General features: G+C 48.1%; 1 protein-coding gene and 1 long non-coding RNA gene across 7 annotated transcripts in view; both read left to right on the top strand.

Moving 5' to 3' along the window:
* Nucleotides 1–26,077, top strand: part of TCF12 (transcription factor 12) — a 286,427-nt gene that overhangs the window by 15,024 nt on the left and 245,326 nt on the right. The gene's annotated exons all lie outside the window — the stretch shown is intronic.
* On the top strand, nucleotides 13,330–14,962 carry LOC114813865. The gene is made up of 2 exons (XR_003761627.2): nucleotides 13,330–13,420; nucleotides 14,771–14,962. It is a non-coding gene; the product is annotated as an uncharacterized LOC114813865 (long non-coding RNA).

The raw sequence follows: 26,077 nt of genomic DNA, 5'->3' as shown, positions 1-26,077 counted from the left end.
TAGATCATACTACATTTATATATGTATATGTATATATATGTGTGTGTGTGTGTGTGTGTATAGATGCAGACACCCACACACCCACATATAATAATTGTGGTACTGTACTAAACTCTGGGGTGGATACAAGCAAATTGTGTCCAGCCCATGTGGGGCTCACAGTCTCAATCCTCATTTTACAGGTGAGGGAACTGAGGCCCAGAGAAGCAAAGTGATTTGCCCAAGGCCACACAGCGGATAGGTAGCGGAGCCGGGGTTAAAACCCATGACCTTCTGACCCCCAGGCCCTAGCTCTAGCCACTAGGCCACGCTGCTTCCTTGCATGTAGGATGATTGTATGTAGCTGGGGGATTATTTTTGCGCATTCCCTCCCTGTTATCCTGAGGCCTTGGGAACCCTGTTGTAAAGTCTTTGGATGTCCCCTCACTAGGGCTGAATCCCGATTCCACCCTTCTTAGACATCCTGTTGGTTCAATGAAACTGGGGTCTCGAATAAACGAATAAACACCCCCCTCGATCGAGAGGAAAGTTTTTGAAGGAGCAGAACACCAGCCCCCTATCTTCACGCCATCTTTCTCCATCCGCTCTCCACCAAGTGGAGAGTTTTTAGTCGTCCCAGGGAGGGACTCAAGACCTGCTGTGCAGCAGCAAGTTGTCATCCGGCTGAGCTTCTCCCCTGGGGAACCTGAGCTTCCTCGTACCTACCTGCTGCTTCCCAATTCATTCATTCAGTTGTATTTATTGAGTGCTTACTGTGTGCAGAGCACTGTACTAAGCGTTTGGAAGAACTCAGTAGTACAATAAACAGACACATTTCCTTCCCACAGTGAGAAGCAGCATAGCCTAATGGATAATAATAATAATAATGTTGGTATTTGTTAAGCGCTTACTATGGGCCAAGCCCTGTCTAAGCGCTGGGGGAGATACAAGGTTATCAGGTTGTCCCAGGTGGGGCTCACAGTCTTCATCTCCATTTGACAGATGAGGTCACTGAGGCACAGAGAAGTTAAGTGACTTGTCCAAGGTCACACAGCTGACAAGTGGGAGAGCCGGGATTAGAACCCACGACCTCTGACTCCCAAGCCCAGGCTCTTTCCATTGAGCCACGCTGCTTCTCACACAATAATGGTATTTAAGTGCTTACTCTGTGCACTGTTCTAAGCTCTGGGGTAGATATAAGGTAAACAGGTCATCCCACGTGGGGCTCGCAGTCTTCATTTCCATGTTAGAGATGAGGTAAGTGAGGCACAGAGAAGTGAAGTGACTTGCCCAAGGTCACACAGCAGACAAGTGGTGGAAGCAGGATTAGAACCCACATCCTCTGACTCCCAAACCTGTGCTCTTGCCACTAGGCCATGATGCCTCTCAGTACAGCCCAGGCCTGGGACGCAGAAGGACTTGAGTTCTAATTCCGCCTCCGCCGCTTGTCTGCTGTGCGATCTTGGGCAAGTAATTTCTCTGGGCCTCAGTAACTCACCTGTAAAATGGGGATGAAGATGATGAGCCCAGTGTGAGAGAGGGACTGCGTCCAACCGGATTAGCGTCCAACCAGATTAGCTGATATCTTCCCCAACGTTAAGAACAGTGCTCGACACATAGTAAATGCTTCACAAATACAATTATTATTATTATTGTTGTTAATGGGTCGTGGAGGAGGAAAGAAAGGAGGAAACCTATTGGAGGGGGCAGTAGCAGACGGTTCACTGATTCTGACCAGCATGGCAAGTGTGTTCCCGGCCCGGGTACCAAGGTACCATAATGAATAATTTAAGGCCCCTAAAACAAACTAATTAAAAAATAAATAAGCAAGGCCACGGGAAGTGTTAAAGTGCTGCCCTTCAGGAAGCTGGAAACACATTCTCTGTTGGGACTCTCTCTTCCTTTCCCAGATGTACCATCGCCACCTTAAGCTCAAGAGCAGAGCCACGAGAGGGGGCCATGTTAAAGTGATTTTTGTCTGCACTTTGGTACTAACTGGGTTAGATTTTCTGCCTGGAAATAGGTTGAATTTAGGTCTGAGGGGCAGCAGGGTCTTGTCCAGAAACAAGTGAGAAAAGTAATGCTAGTAATAACCGCTGTTTATTAAAGCACGTACTCTATGCCAAGTACTTTGCTAAGCACCGAGATAGGTACAAGGTAATCGAGTCAGACACATTCCCTTAATCACCGGGAGAGCTGTTTGTCTGTTTTAAACTGAGGACATTGAGGCCCAGAGAGAGTAAGTGACTGGCCCAAGGCCACACAGCAGGCAAGCGGTAGGGTAGGATTAGAATTCGTGTCTCCCGACGCTGGGTCCCGTGCCCTTTCCACTACGCCATGCTGCCACCTTGTAATCCTGATGCTCTTTAGCATACATTAATGATTCGTTACCTATCTAACACTTGTGGTGAGTTGGAAAGTGTTATTTTCATTTCACAGAGGAAACAGAGAGAAATATACAGATCTATGCATTTGTCTGTGGTTTCTTATTGCCCTTGAGTGACAGCAAACTGAGCTGTTGGGAGTTGCACCTGTGCTGATATAAATCAAAAATGTCTTTTCGAAGAGGAATTTTAATGCCTCCAGAAAAGACCCCCGTAAGAGCTTGAGTGGCATGTCTCCCGTTGGATTCCCCCCGCAGAAAAAGCTGTGCGCCTGTAACTCTTTTCTTGTCCAAGCTCTCGGTTTGAGAGTTGAAGGAAGTTTGTTTTAAATATCTGACCTGCTGTAATGTCTTTCAGAGCCGCAGATGAGGGGAGAGGTTTTTGGCACAAGCGATGTTCACATTCCACGGAAAGGACTTCTCTGCCCCTTCTGCCCGGTTGGCCGCGGGCAGTTAGTTTGCAAGGCCCCTTCGGCAACCTTGGCACCCGGAGAAATTCGAGGGTCGTAGGATGCCAGGGTGTCCAACCCGGGGAGGCTGTGCATGGGGGGGACTAGCAGTCTTCCCCTAGGTTAGAAAAATCACCTGATAAGAATCAGACTAATTGTGTTGTTGCTTATGAGAAGCACCACGGTGTAGTGGATAGAGCCACGGGCTTCGGAGTCAGAAGGTCATGGGTTCTAATCCCGGCTCTGCCACTTGTCTGCGGTGTGACCTTGGGTAAGTCACTTTATTTCCTGTGCCTGTAGAATGGGGTTAACTGTGAGCCTCTTGTGGGACAGGGATTGCATCCGACCCGATTTGCTCGTATCCGCCCCAGCGCTTTGTACGGTGCCTGGCACATAGTAAGCGCTTAACAAATACCACAGTTATTATTATTATTTACTTACCGTGTGCTAAGCAGTGGGCTGAGTGCTGGGGTAGTGTTGGTTATGTACTTACTATGTGCTAAGCGGTGGACTGACCGCTGGGGTGCATATTAGGTTGGAAGCTGTCCCTGTCCCACAGGGAGCTCAAAGTCTAAGTAAGGTTGGGAGGAGGTCAGTCAGTCAGTTGTATTTATTGAGCATGTACCGTGTGCAGAGCACTGTACTAATCGCTTGGGAGAGTACAGTGAAACAACATAGATTATATTAACTGCCCACAGTGAGCTTATATTCTAGATGGGGAGACAAACATTAATAATAATAAATAAATTACAGATATGTACGTAAGTGCTGTGGCATTTGGAGGAGACGGATGAATAAGGGAGTAAGTCAGGATGATGCAAAAGGGAGCGGAAGAAAAGGAAGAGAGGACTTAGGGAAGATCCCTGGGAGGAGATGTGCCTTCAGTAAGGCTTGGAAGTTGGAGAGAGTCAATGTCAGATATGAGGAGGGAGGGCTTTCCAGGCCAGAGAGACAGGAGGACGCGGGTGGGATATTGGTGGTGAGATAGATGAGATCCGAGGTACAGGTGGAGGTATTCGGGCCCATTTTGCAGATGGGGAAACTGGAGCCCAGAGGTGTAGAGTGGTTTGCCCAGGGTGATACAGCAGTGGTTTGCCCAGGTCCCCCGACTCCCAGCCTCGCGCTCTTTCCACTAGGTCACGCTGCTTATGGGGGTATCGCCACACTGGCCGAGCTTTTCCATTCTCGAATTAGGAGCTGGTCACCTAGATGGAGAAGGTGTTTGTGGGTCCACAGAGCAACAGGAAGTAATTGGTTCTCGTGTGCTTAGTACTTGGTTTTCAGACTCCGGCTACAGAGGTGAAATGCTCATATCGTTTCGACTGTTTATACGCACACAAAGTGGGAACGGAGTGGAAAGAGAGAATCTCATTTTCTGCTCAGATAACTTGGCAAATTTATTGGGCCCCGCATCAGTTACTCCTCATTTCAAGCCCGGCTGTAAGGCCGAAATGGGTTATGACTGGAAATGGGATGACAGAGTGCCTACCCTCGGGGGTCAGTAATCACAGGACGCTTCTTTCCAAGTGCAGATGTGGGGAACTGCGTCCCCAACGCTCAGATCCCGCCACCCCCCAAGACGGGGACGGGGGACCCGCAGGTGCAGGACCGAAAAGAAGGCTCCATTCCAGCTCCGATCGAACCCAGATCTTCCCACGATTACTTCCCGACGCCTTCCCCAGGAAGGATAGACTGTGAGCTCGTTGTTGGGTAGGGATTGTCTCTATCTGTTGCCAAATTGTACTTTCCAAGTGCTTAATACAGTGCTCTGCACTCAGTAAGCACTCAATAAATATGATTGAATGAATAATGGGAGCCAGCCTTCCCTTGGAGCCGAGCTCGGTCCTGATTCTAGGACTGAAATGAGGATGGTAATCGTGGTATTTGCTGAGCGTTCTGGGCCGCGTTTTCTAGACGATCCTCAAACCCCAGGCAGAGGCTGACAGTTGGAGGTGAAATTAACAGCCTGTCATCCTCACTTCCCAAGATCTGTCTCCCTTGCCACCTCAGGGGCCAATTTTGAACTGTGAGAGCCGGGGCGATGGGACAGGGAGGGTGGGGGAAGCAAGCAGGCCAGTGGGTCTTAAAACTCAATTTTTGGTCCTTGCTGCCCAGCTCGGAAACCCGTAGATCTTTTCAGTCTGCTAAGGTCCCATCGGAGACCGGGAATCCAACCCTAAGGGGAAGGGGGAGCAGCATTGAAGCAGCATGGCCTAGTGGAAAGAGCAAGGGCCCGAGAGTCAGTAGTCCTGGATTCTAATCTCGGGTCTGCCATGTGCCTGCTGTGTGACTTCGGGCATGTCACTTACCTTCTCTGGGCCTCAGTTACCTCATCTGTATAATGGGGATTGAGACTGTGAGCCTCCTGTGGGACAGGGACTGCGTACACACCTGATTATTTTGAATCTACCCCAGTGCTTAGAACACTGCTTGGCACATAGTAAGCGCATAACAAGTACCGTAATTATTATTAATTATTATTATTAGGGGACCAAAAGCACAGCTATGAAACAAAGGGGGCAACAATTCTATCGTCACCCCCCTCCCCTTCCCAAGGAATTGTTACCTTTGCTCACCGCATTGAACTTGCGGCTTTTCCCTAAAAAGTGAGACTCTTTCCCTACCCTCCTGCCCAATGCCAAGTGTTCAGTACCGCTGCCTACATCTTGCCGGAGGAGAAATCAACTGAAGCGGCAACAGAAGCTGCCCAGGACCTCAAGCTCCAGCAAATACCAAGGTATTCCACTGGGAGACTTGGGTATTCTCTCGTGACCCCAACCGCGATTTGAAATGTAAATATACATGGCCCCCGATCAACCATTTGGTTGAAAACTAATGAGGAAAACAAAAGAAGCCACTCCCTTCAAGAAACTCTAACACCTGTGGAGCCTTTAATAGGAAAACCAATGAATAATAGATGCTGATATTTAGTGTAGCCTAATAGAGCGTGTTCTTTCTCAGGTTGGCAGAGAGCAGGGCCCTGGTGCTGTGTTTCCTCACTCCCTAACAATTCCCCCCCCCCCTTTTTTTTTCCAACGAGGGTCTCTTCGGGTGGGAATGTGCCTAACCCCCCCAGGGACGGGGACCACTGTGATCAAGGGTGATCAATTAGTTAACAACCTGTGCCACTTTTCTTTTTTTTTTGGTATTGGTTAAGCGCTTCCTGTGTGCCGGCACTATACTAAATGTTGGAGCAGATACAAGCTAATCAGATTGGACACAGTCTGTTACCTCACAGTTAAGGGACTTGCCCACGGTCACGCAGTCAACAGGCGGTGCAGCCGGGATAAGAACTCAGGTCCTCTGACTGCCTGACCTGTGCGCTTTCCACTAGGTCACACTGTAAACTCGTTGTGAGCAGGAAATGGGTCTGTTTATTGTTGTATTGCACTCTCCCAAGCGCTTAGGACAGTGCTCTGCGTACAGTAAGCACTCAATAAATACGATTGACGGACGGCTTTCCTTTCCACTGGCAAGGAGCCGTATGACGCTTGAAAGACTGGATGTGGGGTGACAGATTCAAGTCTTCCCCCTCGGGGTCTTGAAGGATTCCTGCAACAGCAGTATCCTGAGAACAACCCCACGGGGGGAAAATGCCACCACCCCTTGCCCTTCGAGGTTCTGACTTGCCTCCCACCAGAAGAGAAGATCCCTTTATAGGGCTCAGAGGCTCTTGGAGGAAACTTGTGCTCTGAAGGGAACATCACTGTAGGGTCCTTGAGGTCAGGGATTGGGTCTGCTAACTCCATCGTGTTCTCCGAGGGTCTCAATAAAGTGCCCAGAGGACGTGCTCAATAAATACCACTGATGGCTTGATTACTCACTTTGAGGCAAACAGTCCTCCCAATCATCTCACCTATTTCAGTCAATCTGTGGTACTATATTGAGTGCTTGCTGTGTGCAGAGCACTGTGTTAAGTGTTTGGGAGCGTATGATACGATAGATGTGGTAAACACGGTTGTTGCAGATAACCAGAGGGTTCCAATCCTGGCTCTGTCACTTGTTGGTTGTGTGCCTTTGGGCAAGGTACTTCACGTCTCAGTTCCCTTGTCTGTAAAACGGGGATTAAGATTGTGAACCCCATGTGAGACATGGACTGTACCCTACCTGCTTTGCTTGTATCCACTCCACCGCTTAGTACAGTGCCTGGCACAGAGTGAATGTTTAACAGAGGCCATTAAAATAACCCAACTCACACAAAGAAGATGGCTGCCGTGTTAGTGGACCCATTCAGGCAGCGCTCTGCTCTCTGCGGGTGGGGTACTCAAACTGAAAATGGCAGTCCGCAGACAATCCCCTCTTGTTTCTTGTTTCTTGCAGTTGTTTCCCTCTCTTGCCTAATGGCTTTTACCAGAGGCCCAAGATCTGACTCTGTTTCCCCGTCCAGCCTTGTGGAGGTACCAAAGAGCAGAGAAAGGGCCAAGGGTGGGGGCAAGAGCTAGACGGGAATCGGAGGGCCTGGATCATCCACCTCCGGGAGCCTTCTGTTTCTCACCTTCGAGTCGCTCCCGCCGACCTTCAAGGGAGATGGTGAACCTGAGCCATAGTCGTTTAAAATGGAAAGTACACTCCTGCCATCTTCGAAGAAAAGTTGGTATCTCCTGACCTTCACATTTACCCTTTTGCTTGATTGCAATAACCGGAAGTCGGAGTAACCTGGGTGTGCTTTGGAGCCAAAGTGTCTTCTTTGCTTTTGGAGTCTGGAAAAACCTGACTGGGAAGCTCGAATGGAAGGTGAAGGATTTCTAGGGAGTGAGTGCCAAGACCACCCTGAGCGAGAGGCAGATGGGGTTGATAACGAAGCAGCGTGGCTTAGTGCATAGAGCACGGGCCTGGGAGTCAGAAGGACCTGGGTTCTAATCCCAGCTCTGCCCCATGCCTGTTGTGAAACATGTTGGGCAAGTCTCGTAACTTCTCTGGGCCTCAGTTACCTCAACTGTAAAATGGGGATTAAGACTGTGAGCCCCATGTGGGACAGGAACTGCGTCCAACCTGATTAACCTGCACCTACCCCAGCGCTTAAATCAGTGCTTGGAACATAGTAAGCGCTTATCAAATACCATTATTATTACATACTTATGAAGACCTTATCTTCACAATCTTCTTCAAGACAAAAAAAAACACCCAAACTCTCCTGGGAGATTCCCATTGCCCTGAGACCAGTTTATCTGTTATATTGGTGGCTTAGAGTACCTTTTTCCATCCATTCCCCCTATCGGGCAACTGGCCTTCTGAAATGTGTGTAATGTTTTCTCGAGGAAGCAGATCTGGCCATCCTTTTCCCCAGCAGAAAGTTGTTGGCCCGTCAAGCTGACTGTGCAGACAGCTTCTCCGCTGGAGACCCCAAACTCCCTGCTAGCTCTCAAGAGCTGGCCCAGCGGTTTGGGGGGCAGGTTGGCTTTTATGATGTGATTCTAAGATGAGATAATGGGCGATATTTTTTTTTTTAGGCCTTGAATGGCCGCTTTATAAATTTGTGTTGTGTGAAACAAAGTGGGGCTTGTGAACACAACATTTAGAGACATAAAGGACACACTTTTTGGTGAAGATGTTCACTGAATACCAAGAAAGATGAGAAAAAGGAGCTTTTGTTTGTGAAGTTTAATAATGTGCCACTGTGTTCCCTGGCTAATTAGGTTGAGAAAGAAGGGCTCCTGATCTCTAGCCCTTTGGATGGGAAACCCTCAAATGGGCCTACCAGTGGCTAAGGATGAGGTGCTTGGCTGACAAGAGTCCTGTTCCACTGTGAATGCATACAGTGCTGCTGATGTCGGGGACTTTGTTTCTCATGATACCTTGCAGATGTAAGAGCGCCTTGATTTTTTCATAGAGCTTCCCCTCAATTACCTTCTTCTCACAACATCCTTGAGAGAGAGGGAGAAGTGGGTATTTTTATTATTATTCCTGTTTTGCAGACAAAGAAGCTGAAGCAGAGAGGGTTAAGCAGTTTGTCCCGGGCACAGGGAAGGCCACAGGCTGAGCTGGGCGTAGAGTCCCAGCTCCCCCCTTTAGACTGTAAACTCGTTGTGGGCAGGGAAAGTGTCTGTACATTGTTGTCTTGTACTCTCCCAAGCGCTTAGTACAGTGCTCTGCACACAGTAAGCACTCAATAAATATGACCGACTGAATGAACGAATCCAGGGCCCCGATTTCCAAGTCCATGCTGCCTCATGTGTAAGTAACAGCCACAGAACCAAAACGAGCCTACGCATCTCATCTGGGTGGATTGGAAGCCTTTAATGCTTTGAGAAGCAGCCTGGCCTAATAGAGAGCTTGGGTCTGGGAGTCAGAAGATCTGGGTTCTAATCCTGGCTTGGCCACTTGTCCACCGTGTGACCTCGGATAAGCCACTTCACTTCCCTGGGTCTCAGTTCCCTTATCTATAATTTGTGGATTAATGCTGTGAGCCCCAAGTGGGATGTGGACATAGTGAGGAGATTATCTTATAAATACCCCAGTGCTTAGTACAGTGCCTGGCACATAGTAAGCATTGAACAAATACCATAAAAAAAAGTAAACAAAGCACTGAGAGAAATGCCTCCTTCCTCAGAATTCATCCTTGGAGTGCCAGTTAGTGGAAATTCCCAAGGCCAGTCAGCTTCACTTTATTTCACTTCCCACTATCCCATCTGCCTCTCCCAGCCCGTTGTTCTTTAAAGATGGGCTCAGGGCTGGTGCCACAGGCTGATTCATTCAATTGTATTTTTTGAGCGATTACTGTGCACAGAGCACTGTACTAAGCGCTTGGGAGAGCCTCACGTGGGACAACCTGATGACCCTGTATCTCCCCCAGCACTTAGAACAGTGCTCGGCACAAAGTAAGCACTTAACAAATACCAACATTATAAGCAGACATATTCCCTGCCAAAAGGAGCCCTGCTGGAGGGAGAGGCGTGGGGCCCTGGTTAGACTTGGCCTCATCATGTCTGCTCTCACTTTTTCAGAGGTAAACCTAAGAGAGTTCTCATTAATTAATTTGCTGCAATTAATTCACATCTGTATATATCTGTAATTTATATTAACGTCTTCCCCTCTAGACTGTGAGCTCGTTGTGGGCAGAATGTGTCTTTTATATTGTATTCAACCAAGGAACTAGTACAGTGCTTTGCACACAATAAGCATTCATTAAATATGATTGAATGAAAGCCCAGAGACACCTTCCTCAACTCAGTGGCTGTGGATTTGTTTTTAATTTATTAGAAAATAAAGGGTCTTTTATCAGCTAAAGTGGGTGAAGGAGGGAAAAAACAATCCCTCAACAAATCAAGAGGAGGGCCAAGTTCAAGACAGAGAAGCAGCAAACTGGATGATGGGAGTAAGGGCGGCCTTCGTCTCGAGCTGCTGGTTGTCCCTCACTCTGCTGGGGGTTTGCTGGTAGAAGCAGCAACAGTAGCCACAGCAGTAGTGCGGTCCTTGAGTTCGGAGATGACGCTGCCGGTGGCGAGCGTGTACCTCAGAGTGGGGTGTTTGGGAGGGGGATGGCAGGTTTGCTCGTTCTGTGAAGATCTTGCTGGGCGGCACTCTCAGTGTTCAGGCCGTGTTCAGGCACGAGTGGCCGCCAAGGGGGAAGGTCTGTCTTGCCGTCCGCAGCACCTGCCTGGAGTCTGGGAGGCTCAGTGCAGCCTGTCGCCATTCCCACAAAAACAAGGCCAGCGGAGCAGGTGCGGCCTCTCACCTGATCAGAAACCTTACCGAAGGCCCATCTCCAAGAGGCCTTCCCTGAATAAGGCCCCCTTTCCTCTTCTCCTACTCCCGTCTGCATTGCCCTGACTTGTTCCCTTTGTTCTCCCCCTCACCAGTGTCACAGCACTTAATGTACATGTCTGTCATTTATTTAGATTCATGTATTTCTCCCCACCTCTAGACTGTAGATTTGAATGAATGAATAAATCAGTCGATCGTATTTATTGAGTGATTACTATGTGCCGAGCGCTTTAATAAGCACTTGGAAGAGTACAGCACAACAGAGTTAGCAGACACGGTCCCTGCGCCTAACTAGCATACAGTGTAGAGAGGGAGACAGGCATTAATGTGAATCAATAAGTAATTTATAATATGTAATTTAAAGATACGTATGTAAGTGCTGTGGGGTTGGGGGTGGGGCGAATGTCAAGTGGCCAAAGGTCACAGATTGAAGTGCGTAGACGACGCAGATGGGAGAGCGAGCCCGGGAAAAGAGGCCTTAATGGGGCAAGGCCACTTGGAAGAGATGTGACCGGTAGTAATGCTTTGAAGGAGGAGAGAGTGGTGGTCTGGCATAAAGGGAGTGGGAGGAAGTTGCAGGCTGGGGAAGGGGACGTGGGAAAGCTGTCGGCGGCAAGGTAGACGAGATCCGGGGCACAGCGAGCAAGCTGGGGCTGGAGGAGCGGAGCGTGCGGGCTGGGCTGGAGTAGGAGATTAGTGAGGTGAGGTAGGGTGGGGCGAGTTGATTGAGGGCTTTAAAGCCGAGGGTCAGGAGCGAGCGTTCCTCTGGGTCTGATCCATTCTCCCCTAGTGGCTGTAGGGGCTCCCAGGAGGGACCCTTCCTTCCTCCTGGGGCCTTCTGGCCTTGCTGGAGGTAGAGGGATAGCCCCCCTGCTGGGTCCAAGGCCGCAGGGTGGTCTGGTGGTTAGAGCTCGGGCCTGGGAGTCAGAAGGACCTGGGTCCTAATCCTGGCTCCACCACTTGTCTGCTGTGGGACCTTATCATCATCAACAAGTCACTTGACTTCTGTACCTCTTCCCCATTTGTAAAATGACTGTGAGCCCCATGTGGGACAGGGACTGTGTCCAACCCTTTGGCTTGTATCCACCCCAGTACTTAGGACAGTGCCTGGCATACAGTAAGCGCTGAGCAAATAGTATAAAAAAACCTTCTTCGGGTTACCCTTTCCAGGAAGTTCTTCCTTTTGTCTGCCCTCCCTCCTTCCTGTTGCATTATGAGTTCATCTCTTCTTCTCCTCCACAGCAAGGAGGGAGAACAGCTGGCCACCATCCTCCCTGTAAGAACTCTTAATAGTTGTTGAAGAAATAATAGCCTCCAAGTGAGTGTTGATTCCAGAGAACTCGGCTTCTCCGCACCAATTAAGAGCACTTTGGGGAAAAATGAGGAGAGTTGGCAGAATGTTAGCAACTTTAACTTGGAGCATTCCAATTTGCCTCCAAGTCCTCTACTCTGGGAATGAAAAACACGTTCATTTGAAATATTTAAAGGAAGTGGAAAGTCATCATCATGGGAGATGGTACTCTGAAAAACACAAGGCTCTTCATCAGTCCTGTCTCTCAAATGCTAGCTTCTTCTCCGGCTCCATGGGAGAAGCCCGAGACCCAGTGGCATCGTTGTCCTCTCTCGCCCCAAGCCACTGGTTCGGGTGCATCCGGCAGAAGCCGGAAAGGGTTCATGTGCCATGGTTACTGGGAAATGGAACGAGCCAAGGCAGAGGCTGGAAGTCGAGCTGGCTCTTTCCTTCACCCACGCACCGGACAGCCCGGCGCTCCCATTGCTATCAGTGGGGAATCTGGCTTCCGATTGGGCGGGAAGCAGAAAACTGCCTGGAGGGGCAGGTTGGAGGCGTTGATGAACCGAGGAGAGCCAAACCTCATTTTGGTGGTGATTTTTTGTTCCCTACCACCAGTGGAGTTGACGTGGCTGCGGTGAAACGCCACCGAGCGCTCGCCCTCTCTGGGTTAGGAGAAGCGATGGATCATTGCCCTGCTGTCAGCTGAAGTCTGCCAATCCGCAGGATGGAGAGGAGGCCAACTGAAAAGTTCAAGACCTCAGCTTTTCCTCCTTCGACACTCTCATCCCACACTAGGATTTTGAATTAGGTCCCTGCTTGGAATGGGTGGATTCTGGAAGCGCTTAGGGTAGTGGGGGAAAAGTGACCCACCCTAGACGGGTTGGATTTCTTCCGGGCGTGTTTCTCACCAGTCGGGTTCCAGGAGCTGAATTGAACCCCGAATCAGGTCACCGCTCCCTCCGCGGAGGCTTGGTATCTCAGCGTTAATTCATTTTAACGTCTGTCTCCCCCTCTAGACCGTAAGCTCCTTGTGGGCCGGGATTGTGTCTCAAATATTTAGTAGGGTCCTCTGCACACAGTAAGTACTCAATAAATACGATCGAGTGATTGATCGATTGGATCCCAGAGACCCAAGCACAGCATGGCCTAGTGGATAGAGCACGGGCCTGGGAGTTGGAAGTCAAATCCACTGACCAGAGCTTCCCCAGCTCTGGAACATGGAAGGGCTTCCTTCTTCCCCTCTGGGATGTAGTGGTTCATTTTTAGATTGCCCAAGTGCCCCTCGACAGCATAAGACGAGATAAGACAAGTGGCCCCTCGGACCGTCGTCAACTGCTGCTCGATGCCCTGTAGTCCCGCGAGCGCGAATCAGTACGGACGGGACAGGGCCTTGTGCCGCCAGGAGGAATCAGCCAGAGTTTGGCCGTCGCTCACGTTCGTGTCACAGGGCACCCCTGGCTCGGTTACTGGAGAACATTCGGTTGCCATAGTGATAAAGGCCCTATGAAAGGAGGATTCTTGGCAGAGTTGCCGCGTCTTCTGAAGCACTGGGTGTGTGCGGAGAGGGAAGGAGCCGGTCGGTGCCGGCGGCCCACAGCAGCCAAGGAAAGGGTGCGATGAGTTTTCAAGCTCCTCGGGAGACGGAGTGGTGGACTGGGGAGGGGATGGCGGAGGGGACGGTTGTCATCTTGAAGGTGACGGAGGCTTTGAGTCGTCCTTCTCAGGGAGAAAGCTGGAGGATTTCCCCAGTAGGCCAGGAACGTTGGCCCAGGCTGAGCCCAGGGCAGGCCTGGAGCTCTTGTCAGGATGCCACCTCTGTTCTTGGGGAAGCCTGTGGTTTTCCTGGCGTTCCTCGGGTGGACGGCCTTGGCCCCTGGCCACCCCTGGCTCTTGTTTGGCCCGTTCAAGTCCAGGGAAGGATGGAGACTTGACCCGCCGAAATTGCTGGGGCCCCTGACAGTGCTCTGCGCACAGAAAGCGCTCAACAAATCCAACTGACTGACCCTGAGGCTCCTTTGCCAGCCCTGGGTTTCCTGATGCCCCCTGATCATTTTCTGTGTCCCTCCCTGGGCACCCGATCCTAGTATTGGAATGGCCACAGCCTGGGCCTGGGAGTTAGAAGGACCTCGGTTCTAGTCTCAGCTCCACCACTGGTCTGCTGTGTGACCCTGGGCAAATCACTTCACTTCTTTGTGCCTCAGTTCCCTCATCTGTAAAATGGGGTTTAAGACTGGGGTTTAAGACTATGGGGGACAGGGACTGTGTCCAATCCAGTTATCTCATATCTACCCCAGTTCTTAAAGCAGTGCCTGGCACGTAATAAGTGCTTAACAAACAGTAATTGCAATTATTATTATTATCATTATTATCAACAAGGGCTGGGTTGCCTCTTTTCTCTATGGCCCCCCGGTAAGCCACTAGTCTTGGGCTTGTACCCTCCTTCCCTTCCCCCACCCGTCCTCTAGCTTTTTGCTGAAGTCTTCGCTCCCCAGAGAGAAGTATGGGGGCTTTTTTCCCATCCAGGCCACCCTCCCCGGGAGCCTCCCAGCTGGCCCGCTGCCCAGGGAAGTGACCTGAGGAGTGCCGGTCACCTGGAGGCTGGAGGCCAAGGGGCCAAGAGGACGGGTGGGCAAAGGGGAAGCAATTTAGCAAGCCGTCAGTAAATTCCACCGATCGATTAACAAGGGGCGACACCATGGGCAGACGAGGTTTCCTCCTCTCCCCACCCAGTTGCCCTCCAAACAGTTTGGGAGCAGATTGTTAAACTGCATAAGCTCCGCTGTACCTGAAATCCGTAGCAGGCCTCGATTTCATCGGTGAATCGTTCCAGAAAACTTTTGCCTTCTAGGTTCGACTGCTTCCTCCGAAATAGAGGAATTTATTAGAAAGATTTTCCCTTTTCAAGTTTCTCCCCAGCCCCCTTCACTTTCACATTTGATCTGTTTTGTCTTTTTTCCATAGGGTGATTGGGCAGAGGGGATTTAAAGGGAAGTGACTCAAATCAAACCGTCTCTCATAACCAAGATCTGCCCCATAGAAGCTGACGGCCAGGGGCAGAGGAAGCATGTCATTCCTCTCCTTCCTCCACCATCCCCCCATCCTCCCTCCCCAATTTTTTTCTTTACATTTGAGTAAAAATCATTCTGTTTTTGACCAGAGTGCATTTATCAACCCTGTTTTGTCGGCTAGAGCAGTCAAGCTTCCACTGGGCTTGGCCTTGGGAGGAATTACGTAGCTCTCTTCTAAACAATTTAGACACGTTCTGCTATTTTGAGATTCCACAAATGTTACTTTAACTGAAGAAGACAAGTTATTGGTTTGGACAGGTAGAGAGGATGGTCAGCTGTGGTTGGTAAGGAGAATATAAAATAAGGAAATGTATGGCATTTGAAGAGATGGCTTCAGTGAAGTATCCTCCCCCTCTTGGTTTTTCAACACATGGAATGTGTAGATTTTGTGCCGGTCCTTGAAACTGACGATCCACTGGAAAAGTTCCTTGTACGAAGGGCCAGTGGCAGAATTCCACCTGCTCGATGGGGTCCAACGTAATAATAATATCAATAAACATAATAATAATGATTCAGTGAGTTCAGAGAGCACTTTTATTTTTCCAAACACCAATGGTTTCAATTTATCCTCCAGCTTCACTGCCCATGGATCACTATCTCCATTTTACAGTTGAGGAAATGAAGCTCGTACAGTAGACTTGTAACAGAGCTAGAGTAGAACCCAGGTTTCCTGACTCCCATACTCAGTCATTCATTCACCAGTATTTATTGAGCCTCTACTGTGGGCAGAATATTTTACTGGCCGCTCGGGAGCTTCTGATAAGGAGAAAATCAATCAGCGTATTTGCTGAGCGCTTACTCTGTGGGCAGAGCGCTGTACTAAGCACTTGGGAGAGCACAATAAAATAGAATTGGTAGACATGTTCCGTGCCCACAATGAGCTTACAGTCTAGAGGGAAGACATGTCTCCTTCCCTTGAGGCACCTACAATCTAGTGAGGGAGAAAACAGATGGAAATGATATATACAAACCGGAAATAGGAGGAAAGATATAGATATATGTGGTTCCAGCCAAAGCAAGAATGATTAAAATATGAAGGGATAACATAATGTATTAATAATAATAATTGTGGTATTTGTTAAGCTGTTACTAAGCGCTGGGGTAGATTCAAACAAATTGGGTTGGACATAGTCCCAGTCCCACATGGGGCTCACGGTCTCAATCCTCATTTTATAGATGAGGTAATTTAGGCACAGAAGCCACACAGCTGACAAGTGGCAGAGCCAGGAGTAGAACCCAAGACCTTCTGACTCCCAGGCCCATACTCTAGCTACTACATCATGCACTCATGCGATAGGGATTAGTTGAGGGGGGAGTTTGGAAGGGCTTTGAGGGTGGGGAGGAGGAGATCTGCTGGATTTGAGCTTAGTACAGTGCTAGGCACCCATTAAATAATAAATACCGTTGATTTGATAGGGAGGGATTTCCAGGCAGCCGAAAGATGAACCATGGAGGAGTGGCATGGCCTAGTGGAGGGAGCACGGCCCTGGGAGTCAGAGGACCTGGGTTCTATTTTCAGCTCCACCACTTGTCTGCTGTGACCATGGGCAAGTTATTTTACTTTTCTGGGACTCAATTTCTTCATCTGTAAAATGGGGATTCAATCCCAGTCCTCCCAACTAGGACTTTGAAGCCCAGCACTAAAAGCAGTGCTTGACATAGTAAGTACTTAACCAATACCATCATAGTAATAGTACTAATTACAACAGTACTTGGGAGATGGGAAATTAGAGAGCTAAGTGTAGTTAGGTGAATTTGGGAAGAGTGAAGAGTATGAGCTGGGATGCTCTGTGAGAATAGAGCAGAGAAGGAAAGAGGAGGGTTGGTGGAGGTGGAGAACCCTGTATATAAACCTCAGAAGCGGGAAGTAGCATGGCTTAGTGGAAAGAGCATGGGTTTGGGAGTCATAAGGCATGGGTTCTAATCCTGGCTCTTCCACTTGTCTGCTGTGTGACCTTGGGCAAGCTACTTCACTTTTCTGGGGCTCAGTTACCCCATCTGTAAAATGGGGATTGCGACTGTGAATCCCACATGGGTCAACCTGATTACCTTGTCTGTACCCCAGCGCTTAGAACAGGGCTTGGCACATTGCAAGCACTTTACAAATACCATAATTACTATTATTATTAAGTGTCCTTTTCCACCCGACGTTTTGAGGAGAGGAGGGATGCGCTCCAAAGAGCATTTTTGGAAGATGATCTGGGAAAGGGAGAGACTGGAGGCCGGGAGAGCAGTAAGGAGGCCCGTGCAATAATCCAACCAGGAGGTGACGGAAGCTTCTCTTTTTTATGGTGTTCATTAAGTGTTTACTATGTGCCAGGCACTGGGATAGTTACAGGGTAATCAGGTTGGACACACTCTCCCTCATGGGACTCACAGTCTTAATCCCTATTTTACAGATGAGGGAACCGAGGCCCAGAGAAGTGAAGTGACTTCCCCCAGGTCACATACCAGAGAAGGGTTGGAGCTGGAATTAGAACTCAGGTTCTTCTGACTCCTAGGCCTGGGTTCTTTCCACCAGGCCAGGCCACTTCTCCAAGCTTGAATCGGAGTATGGCTGAAACAGAGAGAGAGAGGGGCAGATCTGGGAAAATCCATCAGAATTTAGAGAGAGCCCAAACGTGGAAGGTGGGAAGGCAAAGGAGTCTAAGAGAACAGCAGAGTTGCGAACTTCTGGCTCAGAAAGGCTGGTAGTGATGGTGGTGGTGATCATGATGGCAGATTTAGGAAGGAAGACGAGTTGTGCTTTTGCTGAACTGCGTTGTAGAAGCCGGTGGGTGAATGTGTCAGCGATGCGGGAGGAAAAGGAGCCAAGGGAAAGGATCGGAGACCCCGCTGGCGTACGCAGTCTCAATAGACAGAAAGGGTCGAGATTGAGGTGGAAGAAGCTTGAGAAAAGGAAGTGACGTCAATGGGATTCTCCCGCTCACTCATGGAGATTGGATAAGAGCAGCAGTGGGAGATGGCGATAGCCGGCGGGGACAGCTGGACTCCAGAGTCTTTTTTAGTGTGGGAGAGACACTTGAGCCTTATTGAAGGCATCTCTCCTCCAAGAGGCCTTCTCCGATTAGGCCCTCATTTCTTCTTCTCCCCCTCCCTTGTGTCAGTCAATCGTATTTATTGAGCGCTTATGGTGTGCAGAGCACTGTACTAAGTGCTTGCTCTTGCATTTGGAATTGCACCCTCCCTCAGTCCCACAGTTCTTATGTACACATCCATAATTTATTTGTATAAGTGTCTGTCTCCCCCTCTAGACTGTAAACTCATAGTGGGCAGGGGACATATCTACCAACTGGCACATTGCACTTTCGCAAGCAGTTAGTACAGTGCTCTGCACACAGTAAGCGCTCAATAGTTACGCTGGATTGATTGAGGCCCACAGACCGAGCTGGCTCCCAAACCAGCTCCCCGCCTCCCTCAGCCCACCTCTCTCCTTTCTACCGACCATAGGAAAGCAAGTCACTTCCAACTGTTAACAGCATAGCCGACACGACCGTTGCACAAAAGACAGTTCTTTTCCACACTCCGCACAAGGGAAGGCCGTCTTCTGGGGTTGACACACAGCATCTCCTGGTGCCGATTCTGAATCTCCAGTTCGTATCGTGGTCTCCTTCCAGGAGCAAGAGGTCGGTGGCCAGATGGAAGTACAGTGAGAAGGATGGCATAGAGGATGCGGGCTGGATTGTAGTAGGAGAATATTGAGGTGAAGTAGGAGGAGGCAAGGTGACTGAGTGCTTTAATGCCAATGATACCACCGAGTGCCTTGACCCTTCCTGCTTGCAGGATGTCAGGGGGAGAGTGAAGGGGTGTTTGAGTCAACGAGAAGCAGCGTGGCTCAGTGGAAAGAGCACGGGCTTGGGAGTCAGAGGTCATGAGTTCGAATGCCGGCTCTGCCACTTGTCAGCCGTGTGACTGTGGGCAAGTCACTTAACTTCTCTGTGGCTCAGTTACCTCATCTGTAAAATGGAGATTAACTGTGAGCCTCACGTGGGACAACCTGATTACACTGTATCTCCCCCAGCGCTTAGAACAGTGCTCGGCACATAATAATAATAATAATAATGTTGGTATTTGTTAAGCGCTTACTATGTGCCGAGCACTGTTCTAAGCGCTGGGGTAGACACAGGGGAATCAGAATGTCCCACGTGGGGCTCACAGTCTTAATCCCCATTTTACAGATGAGCTTTTCCACTGAGCCATGCTGCTCATAGTAAGCGCTTAACAAATACCGACATTATTATTATTATTATTATTTATTTTTTTTTGTATGATCCTGGCTCTGAGAGGAGCCGAGAGAGGTTTGCCGAAGTGGCTAAAGTGCACTACAGGGACAGGAGACCTGGCTTCTAGGCCAGGCCCTGCCCACCCTTGCTGGATGACTTGGAAACTCACTCTACCTTTCTGGTTGTCACAGTTTTAGCCACAAACTCAGGAAGGAGCTCTCTATGGTTACAGGAACTGCTCTGAGCTGTTCAGTGCATGATGCAGCTCAGGAATATCACTGGTCTTTAAATTAGGTGAAATTTACCGTGGGAGTTGGAGGGCAGTGTGGCCGGAGAGGCCGATGAGGGAACTGACCCTTCCGACTACACCTTGTCTGCACACGGACTGTTGCCGGCTCCGACGTGTTTGTTGTTGGCGGTGCCTGTCATTAGAGAAACAGCGTGGCTCAGTGGAAAGAGCCCGGGCTTGGGAGTCAGAGGTCACGGGTTTGAATCCCCGCTCTGCCACTTGTCAGCTGTGTGACTGTGGGCAAGTCACTTAACTTCTCTGTGCCTCAGTTACCTCATCTGTAAAATGGGGATTAAGACTGTGAGCCTCACGTGGGACAACCTGATTACCCTGTGTCTACCCCAGCGCTTAGAACAGTGCTTGGCACATAGCGCTTAACAAATACCAACATTATTATTTTCCCCTCCTACTCTTCCCCTCCTGCTTGGAGAGAACCACCCTTTTCTTCAGCGTGGCTGGTCTTGGTGTTGCCAAAGGATCTCACCTTTCAAACTGGTGATGACTCAAGGGCTGTAACTGGGTTTTAGGGCAATCTGAAATTCATGGTGGTGCTGTTCTTGGCAAACTTTGTAAATTGAGAGTCTAATAATAACAATAGTGGTATTCTAAGCGCTAGGGTAGATACAAGGTAATCAGACTGGACACAGTCCCTGTCCCACGTGGGGCTCACGGTCTTAATCCCCATTTTATAGATGAGGGAACTGAGACACAAAAAAGTGAAGTGATTTACCCAGGGTCAAACGGCAAACAAGTGGCAGAGGCAGGATTAGATTAGGATTAGAACCCAGGTCCTTCTGACTCTCGGGTCCGTCACAGGCAGCCCACCACCTACTTCCAGGTGGGGTTTAGGGTCGCCGAGAAGTTTCTTATGGGAGGTGGCCAATGGCTGCCCATCATCAGGTTGAATTTGGGGAATAGAGTTTGGGTTAAATATTAGTGCTCAGCTACCTTTAGGGGTCTGCCCTTGTAGCCAGGGAAATCTGTGTGATCATTAGAGCTAAAGCAGATTGTGTTGGAATTTTTTTTTCCATTTTCCACTCTCCTTCTACTGGGCTAGTAGGTTTAGAATTCTCCAAGGTTCCATTTTTCTGCATCTGACGCCAGTCCAGTGGCTGGCCCGGCTGATGTAGTGAATCTATCCCCTTCTCGAAAGATGGTATTTGTTAAGCACTTACCAGGTTCCAGGCACCGTACTAAACACTGGGGTGCATACAAGCGAATTGGGTTGGACACAGTCCCTGTCCCACATGGGGTTCACAGTGTTAATCTCCTTTTTATAAATGAGGTCACTGAGGCCCAGAGAAGTGAAGTGACTTGCCTAAGGTCACACAGCAGACAAGCAGCGGGGCTGGAATTAGAACCCAGGTCCTTCTGACTCCCAGGCCTGTGCTCTATCCACTAGGCCACACTGCTTCTCTGTGCACGTAAGAGCACTTAGAGAGCATCTTTAACACCCAGGAGTAGGATATAAAGCCACATCCCCTCTTTTCAGATTTAGCTGAGTGAAGGCCCAGGAAAGGAATAAACCCAACCTCCACACTGAGCCCAATGTAATAATAATAATAATGGTATTTGTTAAGTGCTTACTATATGTCAAGCACTGTTCTAAGTGCTGGGAGGGATACAAGGTAGTCAGGTTGTCCCAGGTGGGGCTCATGGTCTTAATCTCCATTTTACAGATAGGGAACGGAAGCACAGAGAAGTTAAGTGACTTGCCCACAGTCACACAGCTGACAAGTGATAGAGGCAAGATTAGTAACATGACCTCTGACTCTCAAGCCTGTGCTCTTTACACTGAGCTACACTATTTCTAATGTAGAGTCCCATGTAATGGAGCTGGTGGGAAGGAAATAGAATTGCCAAGTGAATACTTCCCTGTTGGTCAAGCTGCCTCTTGCCTTTTCTGTGGCCTGTTAAAAAAAAAATATCAGTAAAGAGATTCTTGGAACAGCCCTTTTCTTGATGATCTCCAAGGCCGGAAGCTAGCCCAAGGATTCATCACCAAAGGGCAACTCGATTTTCAAAGTCTGCTGTGTTGACTCTGAATTTTCTGGTTGGCTTCAGGAGGGGGAGCAGGCCCGGTTTTTGCTTTGAGAATCCCGAAAGTCGAATTAAAATTCCGAGCAGAGATGATGCAACCGGGCGATGGAATTCACTCTGCCACTTAAGTGCATTTTCCAGCATCCCAGCCGTAGGCCGTGTGGGGTTCGTGCTTCGTTTATAGGAAAGGGTCAGTAATAAAAGTGGGTCTGGACCAAGGCAGTGCTGGATTTTTTTGAGCTGCAAGTTCACTTTGGGGGTAAGTGTGGCTCATAAAACGGCTGTTTCATAATCCACAGTAGTGGCTTGTCCTTTGGGTAGCAATGCAAACATTTCTCTTTGTGACTGTTTTCAAACTCATTAGCTCTCCCCTTCACCACAAGCTGTGTTAAGTCACTAATTGTAATGTGGTGCAGAGCTAATGTACTTAGTAACCGAAATAAGAAATAAAACTGTTTAATGGGACTGAGCTTGCAAATGCTCCCTCCCTGTATTTTGAATATTTATGAAGACCTCTACTGATACAGCTTGCCTGAACGTACATTGTAGACAATGAAAAGATTTGTAATTCAGACGTTCTGCATTTTTAAGGGGGTGAAGTTTTTTGTTTCAAACCAAGATTCCACTTCTGACGTGGATTTGGAGATGTAGGGCTTGAAAGATTATGTATTCTCTTCCTTTCCTCTAGAACTCTCCTTCCATGACTTGACTTAAGCCTCAGTAGTAATTCAGCGATAACTTGGGGATATTTGAATTAAGTCAGTTTTGGAAGACGTGGGCCTAGTGATGAATTGATAGCGTTTTTTTTTTTTTATTATTCCTTGTCTGTCTTTGTTCTGTTATTGAAACAATCTTTTATCTTTTTTTAATTGTGTCCTTCAACCGAAGGTGATTGCCATTGGCTGGATTTTAAAACAGTCAATTGTAAACAGAGTGTATCAGTAAGAAATACCGAATTCTTCCCAAGTCTTCCACCAGTCTTCCCCAAACAAGCGACGTTTAAAGAAAAAAAAATCAGGTTAGAATGTTTATTTATATGGTTTTAAAAGGAGATCACTTGTATAGTCTTCAGAAGTCTGTTGGGTAGTTGACTCCAGGGTAGAATAACTGTGGTATTTATTAAATGCTAACTATCTACTGGCACTGTTCTAAACGCTGGGGTAGATACAAGCTAAATAGGTTTGAACAGTCCCTGTACCACTGAGGCTTACAGTATTAATCTCCATTTTACAGATGAGGAAACTAAGGCACATAGAAATTAAGTGACTTGCCCAAGGTCATACAGCAGACAAGTGGTGGGGCTGGGATTAGAATCCAGGTCTTCTGACTCCCTGGCCTGTGCTTTTTCCACGAGGCCACGCTGAAGTGTTTATCACTTAAATGCTTGAAATGAATTTCTTTCTTAGGCTATTACATTCTCTGGACTTCGGCTTCCTCTAGAATAACTTTATTAGATACTGCACAGCAAATGTTTTCTGGTGATTTTTAGATGTAAAATCTGAGCGTGTGATATGCTTAATGTTTCAGTGAAAGATTGCCAGCTGCTTTTTTCCCCATACAATCTAAAAAAAAAAAAAAAGTACCGTACTTGGAATTCCTTATTGTCCATATCAGTGCGATTATTTAAAACCACCCCTTAAAATTATTTTCGGTGTGCTAACGTGAGTAGTAATTTTACTAAATGTGTCAGAAAAGGACCCTGCTTTGGAAAGTAATTTTTGATGTAGAAGTGGAAAAAAACCAAAGAAATCCCTGTCTAAGGCTATCTTTTTTAGGTGATAGATTACATTTGACAGGTGGATATATGTACCAGTGCCTAGCCTACGGCCATGATCTAATAATCCTGGATGTGGTTACAAGTCGTCTAAAAAGATTCAATAATCAAGCTTGGTTTTTTTTTTTACTTTTTTTTCTTTTACGCAACAGAGTCTGACTGAAAGAAAGAAATAAGGCTGTGTTAATGTGACCGAATTTGCTTCTTTGCCCTGTATTTTGAATATTTAATAATACTTTTGGGAAACAAGCCGAATGGTCACTTTAGGAAAGATAGGGAAGCCACTCAGGAGGTGTATTTTTAATAATCTGTAGTATCGGTCTTTGATATCAGCAACTTGTTTGTTATTTTCATAGTATCGGACCTTTAAACTTTCAATAATTCCATTTTTCCAAGAATTAGTCATCCATTATTTTTATGACCATTATTATTTAACCCCACATTCTAAATGAGTAATTGTATTTAGATTCTAGAAAACGAAATGGGGAAAAAAAAGGCGTAAGGAAAGACTGGTTTGAACAAGGATAGTTTATTTGCTAGGTTGGCGTGAGAAGGTTTTGTTGACCTGATCCCATCACAGGATGGCCCTGACGGCCCTTGCGGATACCGGTTAGGGAGGTGCTCTTGATGTCTTGCGATGTCCCCTGAGGTGGGAATGTCATATGTCATTTGTCAGAAGTATCCTGGCCCCCTCCATACCCCAGAGCTGTTCCCTCCCCAGGGCCATTCAATAGTATTTATTGAGCGCTTACTATGTGCAGAGCACTGTACTAAGCGCTTGGAATGAACAAGTCGGCAACAGATAGAGACAGTCCCTGCCGTTTGACGGGCTTACAGTCTAATCGAACTTGAGTCCTCATGTCCAAGACAAGGCACAGGGAGGTTTGATCAGGCAGTGGTATTTTTGGGCAGAGCACTGTACTAGGCACTCGGGAGAGTACAGTACCACAGAGTTGGTAGATGTGATCCGTGCCCCACAGGAGATTATTTAGAGTCTGCAGAGGGGAAACAGACTCTAAAATAGATTTGCGGAGGGGGAAACTGTAGAGAATCATAATTTTTACCTACGTATTGTGTGGCTGGGGTGAGTATCAAAGTGCTTAAGGAGTGCACAGCCAAGTTCAGAGTCAGAGCAGCAGGGTGGGCAGATGGGGTAGATGAGGGCATTCGTCAGGGAAGGCTCTGTGGAGGAGATGTGATTTTTGAAGGGGTCTGAGGATGGGGAGACTGGTGGTCGGTCTATCAGATACGAAGGGGGAGGGAAGCCCAGGGGGAACGTGGATGAAGGGTCGGGGATTAGCCCTCTGGACTCTGAATCTAGAGATCTGAGTTCAAATCTCAGCAGGATCTAAATTTCCAGCGCTTAGAACAGTGCTTGGCACGTAGTAACTGCTTAACAAATACCATTATTATTGTTATTCCCTCATCTGTAAAATGGGGATTAATATTGATAATAATAGTGGTATTTGTTATGTGCTTACTGTGTGCCAATCACTGTTCTAAGCGCTGAAGACCGTGAGCCCCATATGACTCATGGAATTTTTCCAACCTGATTAGCTTATCTGCCCCAGCAATCAATACAGCGTCTGGAACGTAGTAAGCATTTAACAAATGAAGAGTGGGGAGATTGGACTGAGTGGTTTTACAGAAAAAAAGATCTGGGCAGAAGAGTGAAGTATGGCCTGGAGCGGGTAGAGACAGGAGGCAGGGAGGTCAGCGAGGAGGCCGACGCAGTAGTCAGGGTGGGAAGTAAATTCTTGGATCAGTCTGGTAAGTTTGGCTGGAGAGGAAAGGGCAGATTCTAGAAATGTTGAGAAGGCAGAACCGACAGGATTCGGTGACGAGATGGAATGCGTGGGTCGAATGAGAGAGAGGAGTGGAGGATAAGGCCGAGATTATGGGCTTGCGGGACGGGGGGGATGGTGGTGCTGTCTACAGTGATAGGAAAGTCGGGGGAGTGTATCTCAATATTTTCTTAAAATGAGAACAATTTGGGCTTTCCCCTTCCAATTTTGGTTATTACGGAAAGAGCCACGTATACAGATGGGAAGGATGGTGGAGGAGCTTCTTTGTGATTTAAAACTCATAATTGTAGCCTTTGAACTCCCTTGTCTGCCCCTGTAGAGTGGAAGCTTCGTGTGGGCAGGGAATGTGTCACTGGCTTGTTTTGTACTTCCGAAGCAGTTAGTGTAGTGCATTCATTCTTTCATTCATTCATTCAGTCGCATTTATTGAGCACCTACTGTGTGCAGAGCACTGTACTAAGCGTTTGGGAGAGTACAATACAACAATAAACAGACACATTCCCTGCCCAGAAGGAGCTTATAGTCTAGAGACGGGGGATGGCATGGCACCCAGGGGGTGCTAAATAAAGGCCATTACTACCACCAGTGTAGAATGTGAAGAATGTGGTCTCTCTTAAGCGCTTGCTACATCCCAGGCACCGAACTAATCGCTGGTCATATCAGTTGCTTTAACTCAGTCCCGTGCCTGAGATTAATCAAGTCCCTTATGGTACCTTGAAGGGCGGTCTCATGGATAGGCAACACCAAAAACCCCAATTTCCCCTGTCCTGTGCAGTGTGGAAAATAATGTCTTAACACCGGACCTCATCTTCAGCCTCATTTCTGGGACTGAATCGGTATAAGGCAGGCTACTGATGGCATTTATTAATCTCATCTTATGCTGCCGAGTCGTCTCTGACCCATAGCGACTCCATGGACGTATCTCTCCCGGAATGCCCCTCCTCCATCTGTGGTCGTTCTGGTAGTGTTTCCATAGAGTTTTCTTGGTAAAAATCTGGAAGTGTTTTACCACTGCCTTTCTCTGTGCAGTAAAATTAAGTTTCCGCCCTGGACACTCTCCCGTGCTGCT

This window comes from Ornithorhynchus anatinus, chromosome 8 (genome assembly GCF_004115215.2).
Source record: "Ornithorhynchus anatinus isolate Pmale09 chromosome 8, mOrnAna1.pri.v4, whole genome shotgun sequence".
Lineage (NCBI taxonomy): Eukaryota > Metazoa > Chordata > Mammalia > Monotremata > Ornithorhynchidae > Ornithorhynchus > Ornithorhynchus anatinus.
Note: the sequence above shows the minus strand (reverse complement) of the source record. Positions and strands in the feature narration are given on the sequence as shown.